Raw genomic sequence first — 7,529 nt, forward strand, 5'->3', positions numbered from 1 at the left:
TTCCGCGCCGCTTCGCGGCGCTATCGCGTCCTGTGTGACTCCGGCGTAATGTTATACCTCAGACACATTAAGATTAAAAGATCAAAATTGCTGCTCAAATACTCCAGTCTTGAACTACATTTCCACCCTGAGTGCCAAGTCACAAACATTGCTAGCATGTTTTTCAATTACTCTACGGCCAGTTACCTTGGTATGTTTACCACCTGCCAGTGATTTGATCTTTCTTATAATTCACTTGAAAGGAAGTATTTCTCATGTGGCAGCACTTTCCCTTTTTTCTTTCACTTTTAAGCCGGCCTGATAGGTCAGGTGGAAACTTGTCCTAACCTGCCGTCGCTTAGACCCATTCAAGAGCAGCACAGAAAAATCAACATAGGAGCATAAACAAGATTTGGAGAACAGAGGAAGAAAAAAAAGAACCAACTAAAAGATATGCTGAAAAATAATAAACATGCTCCTTCTCAGTGATAAAAGTATATTATTACTACTTAGGTGCCAAATGAAACAAGTGTGATTTGTTTAAAGATAAAATCTCAAAATTGACTCCTACCTTGAGTCGAACCTGCTCATACACAGCAATAGGCCTGTTGCTGAAGGTGATTCCGTTGCAGAAGCTAGACTGTCTCTTGACGGTCCTCTGAGACAAGTCCATGAGGATCTGCGATCCCTTGGTTCGTGGGTGGAATTGTAGAGGGCCGGACACATTTTCTAATGGGTGGATGCAGCGCTTGGAACTGTTTTTGTCTCGCTGGGGTTCCCCGGGTAATGTGCCTTTCAGGGAATCAGCAGAAAGCAAAAAAAATATGAGAAATGAATAAAGACAGTAAATACTCAAAAGACAGAGAAAGTTAGAACCCTTATGTCTTTATTGTCAGTGCTACACACCCATACATAAAAACATATTTGATTGCTTGTAAAATTGCCCAAGGTGAACTACAGTACATGAGAGCTGGTACAGAATGAAGAAAAAAAAGGATTGAACTGTTCATTTGCTAAAGCAATTAAAGTGAACAATGCGCAGCTATAAGATATTCACTCAAACTAGGCCAATCTCCGCAATTTTCTGTGACACCATTCAGTTTTTTTTTTTTTTTAAATCTTGCGAGAACTAATTTGTGATTAATTTGTTTCCGTTTTTTCCAAGTGGAACAAATTTGAATAATAAATAGGAGAATGGCATAAAGGAAGGTAGAGCTGGAGGTGGTAAAAGATAAATCAGATTTGCTATCACAATCATGATCTCTCTAACTGATTATGACCATAGCGTATCAGCTGGTTGGTACAATAAGTCCAAAGCTGTTCTAATAATAGAGGGGTATGGCCAAGCGTGAGAGGCTCAGTGACATAAAAACAGACAGTAAACACCTCCTGCTAACTTTTGGTTTTGTGTTAAGAATGAAAAGCATAAATAAATCCTGCACATACAGTACATACCATAGCCTCTGAGAAAGTACAGTACCAGAGAGTTTGGATTTTGTTCCCATGTGAAAACACAAGTGACTTTTCCCGCACTTCCTTCATAACATCTATACTTGGGAGGGGTTAACAGATAAAGAATTTGTTCAAAGGCATCATGGGATTGATTTCACATGGACTCCCTTTCACTGGATCGACTCTCTCCATCCTTGTTTCCACATTCCTCCTTAAAACACAACTCCAAGGTCACTGTGGTTTTGTGGAGGAGGTGTTTTCTCACAGACTTTGGGCCCCACTTATGACTTGACAACTGAAAATAAATACATTTATCAATGTTTTGAGTGATTTGAGTTTTCCTTTTTTGCCTTAATGCTCAATAGTCCTTAACATGCCAGCTGTCTATTTGACAGTTAGTTACGAGAAAAAAAAAATCAAATTGGATCAGCCAAAAATTTAAAATAAACATTTTTCAGGCTAATTAACGTGTTTTCCACTTGAGAACCTGCTGTACTTTAACACTTGAACGACTCTGTAGGAGCAGATTTGTGTCTCTCGGCAGACATTGGTAGACTCAGAGGTCAATACATTCATAATGAATCGTAGAGCCAAATCTGCTTGATTGTCTAGACTGGAAACAAGTCATTATGTGACACTTTTGTTAAAAAAATTGCTGCCATGCTCGTGGTAATTCAGAGAAGTTCAACAATAAAAGAGGAAAAGACATCCAAAAAGAGAAAACATCCACACTGAGTATATTTGTTACATACTTCTAATCAAAATTACAATCAGCAAATTTCTGCCAAATCATCCTGTTTATCTGTTAGAATCTGCGCATGTTCTTGTCACTGCAGAACAATGCTGAATTGTACTNCTTATGACTTGACAACTGAAAATAAATACATTTATCAATGTTTTGTGTGATTGAGCTTTCCTTTTTTGTCTTAATGCGTAATAGTCCTTAACATGCCAGCTGTCTATTTGACAGTCAGTAACGAGAAAAAAAAAATCAAATTGGATCAGCCAAAATTTAAAATAAACATTTTTCTGGCTAATTAATGTGTCTTCCACTTGAGAACCTGCTGTACTTTCACACTTCAAAGACTCTGTAGGAGCAGATTTGTGTCTTTGCAGAAAAGACTCTGCAGCTATTCCTACTTTCTATTGGTAGACTCAGAGGTCAATACATTCATAATGCATCGTAGAGCCAAATCTGCTTGATTGTATAGACTGGAAACAAGTCATTATGCGACACATTTGTTAAAATAATTGCTGCCATGCTCGTGGTAATTCAGAGAAGTTCAACAATGAAAGAGGAAAAGACTGAATGTAAACTCAAGAGAGAGAAAGAGAAAACACCCACACTGAGTATATTTGTTACATACTTCTAATCCTTTTCTCAAAATTACAATCAGCAAAGTTCTGCCAAATCATCCTGTTTATCTGTTAGGATCTGCGCATGTTCTTGTCACTGCAGAACAATGCTGAATTGTACTCTGCGCACAACAGGAGGCTCAAAATCAAGTCAAAACAAATCCTCTAACTATATTACGTCCATGATGTCATCTCAGATGTGATGTCTTCAGGAAAGCACAACAGGACGGTATTGTCCTCCTTCAACAACTAAGCCTGAGACTGGAAGAAGTATTTCCTGTGAGATCTCAAAAGAGAAGCACTCGTACCCTCCAGTCTTTGTCAACATCTAAAACTATGACTTTGAATTATCCTTATTTTTTTTAACCCTAAAAAAATGTAATTTTTGACTTTCAGAAAATGCCGCTACAATAAAAGTCCTACATATAAATAAGTGGCTACATAAAAATACCACACTTGATTTACTGTAAATGACAAGTGGTTTCAGGCAAGGATGCAGATGATGCAGTGAAGTGTGTTTAAAAACTCGTATAACCTGACAGAGTAAACGGTGGCCAGAGCCTTGGCAGAGGACCGTGCCAGCGTAAACGTCACTCGTGGATGGGGCAGCGTTACCTAATCCTGCACACACTGGACTGCCTTTGCTGTCATAATCGGAGAAGACAGCAGAGAGACAATGAGCAGTGCTCGCTTGTGTCACCTGGCCTCCATCCTTTTCTGTATTTTATCTTGAGGCCTTGGTCCTTTAAGAGGACTTAACAGAAGCCCTAATGCAGTGTGACGTTAAAGGCTTGAAAGATATACTCTCAAAGGCAAAAAAAAAAGTCAGAAGTATGTTATTAGAATTGGTATATGTGTCATAACTTGTTGGGTTTGGCAAAGGGGTGCATACTGCTCTCAAAGACTTGCAAAACATTGAGTTTTGTCCAAATGGCACAAGAAAGACGATGGCTTGTTGAATAGAAACAAGATGATTTCGTTGTGCATTTTGATCTAAACACAAATGTAAAAATTAGACAAAGAAAAGAAGTAAAACTCACACAACAGAGCCAAAAGAAATGAGAAACATGAGCTTAAATCTTCTGGAAAGCTACAGGTTTAGACTAAAACCTCAGCAAAAGGTAGAAACATGATACAGGAAAGGATTTGACAACCGAAGCTGCAGATTTTAACGGCAGAAAACGACTTTGGTTGAGTCCCATCAAACCTAAAAACATGCAATATATCTTTAGCTTAGTGTGTCAATAGTTGACTTTTATCCCTTGATGTAGAGTTAGTGTTTGTAGGTTTCACTACATCAGGGGTGTCCGGCCTCCTGCTGGTTTTCCAGAAACCCTACCTTATTTGCTGCCATCTACCTGGATCAGGTGTGTTCGGTCAAAAAGGAGCTTCAACGGCAGGTTGGTTGGAAAACATGTAGAACACCGGCTTTCGGGGACTGACTTTGGACACCACTGCACTGCATGTTTCACTTGTTTTTCTACTCCAATCAATGACATAAAGCACTTTTCTACCTTTATTAAGCCCCAAAGTGCTTTACAGTCACAAGTCCCATTCACCCATGCACTTATACAGCCACTGATGTCATACAAGGTTCTAACCAGATCACCAGCAGCAATGTGGAGTTCACACGGCACATGAACAAGGAAGGCAGGAACCTTCCGATCAAGCAAGCAAAGTTTTTCTAGTTGTCTGACAAATGGCGTGATAAAGGTGTAGTTTATCTTGCTACATTCCAGTTTTGCCCTCATCAAATGTCACATGTCAACACCTGCTGTTTGTGATGGGCGTAGCCTGCCAGACAAACCTGCTGGGTCTATTTGAGTGACATCCCCCTTATTTTGGCCCACAGAGAATAGCAACCCAAGTGGGTGACCAGGTGGCCAAAGGTCAAAACAAGGAACTGATAGACTATACATCTGAATTCCAAATAGTGGAGCCAGCTATTAAAATAATTGTGCATTTTGTGATACAAGCGCCAAATTTGGCATGGATGTACCTTAGGATCCCCTCTTTCAGAAAAGCATGTTAAAATCCAAGATTTTAAAATATACATATAGTATATATAATATGAATCTAATAGTTTTCTCTAGGCACCTCTCAAGTTTAAAGAATGCTTTTTGCACACGATCAACCCATATTTTTGAGACTGGGGTGAATAGATTGAGATTGAATCAGAATTATTTCCATACCCCTACAGCTCCTCCCTATTGCTCCAATTGTAGGGGCGTTTGAAACTGTCGCGGTGTTCGAATGTGTTTTTTTTTTTCCCCAAAGGAGGATATGTAGCAACTTAGCGCCATATTACACTTATGGCGTGGAGGACAAGTGCATTTCCTCATGTTGGTGGACGCTGAAGCACAGAAGTTTATATTTAAATGTAAGTAATGACTTTTTTTGCACGGCTTTTAGATAGATATAAAACCGATGCTATGTATTTTCTGAGCACTGGCAGCTACATGCTAGCTTGGAGCCCCAGGCAAAAAACAAATCTGGCACCCCCTGGAGGTACTGAGATTCAGATGTCCCAGGTAAGGCTTGAACTAAAATACTCTACATTTGCAAGTACGAGAACTATCAGACTGCACCACCATTCAGCTGACATTGGAGAAGAAACTATGGAGTGTTAAACTGTTTAAGTGTAGGGAAGCAAAAAAAAACACTAGACGCCAGTTAAATTCGTCTTTTTCAACCAAATGCAGGGGGGAGAGTGAATTTCCATGCAACTTTAAACAAGCAAAACAGAAAAAGTTTAAAAGAAGACCTAACAGCGGCAACACCGCCCGCCCCTCTCCTACCCCCAACCCAGCCTAGACAGCAGCAGCGACAGGAAGGGAGTGACCTCGCAATGCAGTTATTGATTACATCAAACTTTTGAGTTATTTTATTTACGTTTTTAAATTATTCCTTTTTTTTTTTTTTACATGAAAAGAGTGGTGCCTCAAACTGTAAAAAAAAAATCTCTCTCTATATATAAAATTATTGTGATATGGCACCCCCTCCAGCAGATGGTGCACCAGGCAGCTGCCTAAGTCACCTATGCTCAGGACTGGCCCTGCCATAGGGGTAGAGAAGCAATTCTGATTGTAAATGTTTTTGTAACAGTTCAATGTATGGCCACCATCTTTACAAAAGATTTACATTTGGATTTTTCTCTTGGTAAGTATGCTTTTCTGAAAGAAAGGGTTCTAAAGAACGTCCATGCCAAATTTGGTGCTCGTACAACAAAAGACAGGATTTTTCTGAAATTTCAACCTAACCAGCTCCGATACAAAGGAAAACATGTAAAAAAAAAAAAAAACTTTATACAGATTACAAAACTAGGTTATCACCTCGTTCACAAAGTCCACTGCAGGTAAATGTCTGAGCAGGAGGGCCCCAAAACATGTCAACATATTACTGATGTTTACATTTTTTAAGGTCCAGACAGAGTTTCTGTAAGACAGCCAAGACTTTTTTTTGTTTTTTTTGCAGTGTCCCTGTCAGCACCTGTCTCATCACTTCTTCACGTCAATGGCTGGTAACAGGTATTTAAAACAGACTAAGGAACACGAGTCGGTAGATGTACATCGCATATTTTGGATAATTGCCAGCTTTTACCTCTTGTTTCTACATAATTTATCATTTTTAAACTAGTTTGTTTCCCCTCTTATTTTCCGAAAGCAACACAACTCCCCGAGATGGACAATTTAAAGTTGCAAAAACTCAATTAAAAAAAATCTTAGCCTGTTACAAGCTGCAGCTCTACAAGACAAACAATGAACTATAACAACAAAGTCTAAATGACAAAAGAAAGAATCTGAAATGTTCTTGTTGAGAACATGTCATATTGCAATACCAAAGATGCTTTGTGTTGTGTGTTAGGTGTTTTCCTATGAGGCACCTGCAAGCTGCATAGCTGCTGTGCACCCATCAACACTCAACCGACTGCGAGCAGCCTCAAGCCATAAATATATGCTTGTTTTTAATTTAAATGACAAAATATAATGAAAAAGGAATAAAAGACAACTTTTTCTACTAACTTGACAAAGTTTTACACTTTCAAGAGCGGCAAAGACACACTTAAAGACACTTTGCATTTAAATTAGAAGGTAATTAAAGGCAGAAACTACCTTAAAGATCTTTTAGGATGCTATGAGTGATATACAGTATAACACCCAGAGTCGTGATGCTGCTTCTCCTTACCATAGTATGTGATTTTGGTCGTCTGACTTCCCATTGCTGCTGCAGTCAGTCAGTGTGCGCTCAGCTTCTCTCTGGATCCTCACTTCTCACACTCAGAGGCTGCGGTTTCTCAGCAGCCACATTATTCAGACACGACGTCTGCAAAACGAAGGAAGAGGGTCTGAACAGAGTTTCGGAGCAGGACTGACTGTCTCGGGGACCATCGACGGCGCACAGATGAAATCGAGGCGCGCGCAGGAGCGCAGACTCCTGGAGCGTAGCTGAAATGAGCCACACAAAAAAGGTGGGATGAGAGGCGGAGCTTTTTTACGCTGTAAAAACGCATAAAACAATCAAATCTGGTTCTTTTATTAAAGTTTTGTAGTTAAAGAAAACAAACGTATTCTTTACCCTGGTGCATATTTCTATGTGTCTCTCTCTATTTTTTAAGTAAATAAAAGCTCACGTTTCCTTGGCACCTGTTGTCATAATCGGAATGCAAACTCAAGAATGTATCCCTTTTAAGAAGAATAGCCTTATCATCATTGTAGGTCATTCAAAGATAAATACATTGAAAG

At 39.3% G+C, this 7,529-nt stretch overlaps 1 long non-coding RNA gene across 1 annotated transcript; it reads right to left on the reverse strand.

The window, feature by feature from the left end:
• Positions 1-531: 531 nt before the first annotated feature.
• On the reverse strand, positions 532-7,424 carry LOC112140457. The gene is made up of 3 exons (XR_002918169.2): positions 7,363-7,424; positions 6,973-7,232; positions 532-771 (listed from the first exon to the last, which is right to left on the reverse strand). It is a non-coding gene; the product is annotated as an uncharacterized LOC112140457 (long non-coding RNA).
• Between the last annotated feature and the right edge of the window lie 105 nt (positions 7,425-7,529).

This window comes from Oryzias melastigma, unplaced genomic scaffold, assembly GCF_002922805.2.
Source record: "Oryzias melastigma strain HK-1 unplaced genomic scaffold, ASM292280v2 sc01683, whole genome shotgun sequence".
NCBI lineage: Eukaryota > Metazoa > Chordata > Actinopteri > Beloniformes > Adrianichthyidae > Oryzias > Oryzias melastigma.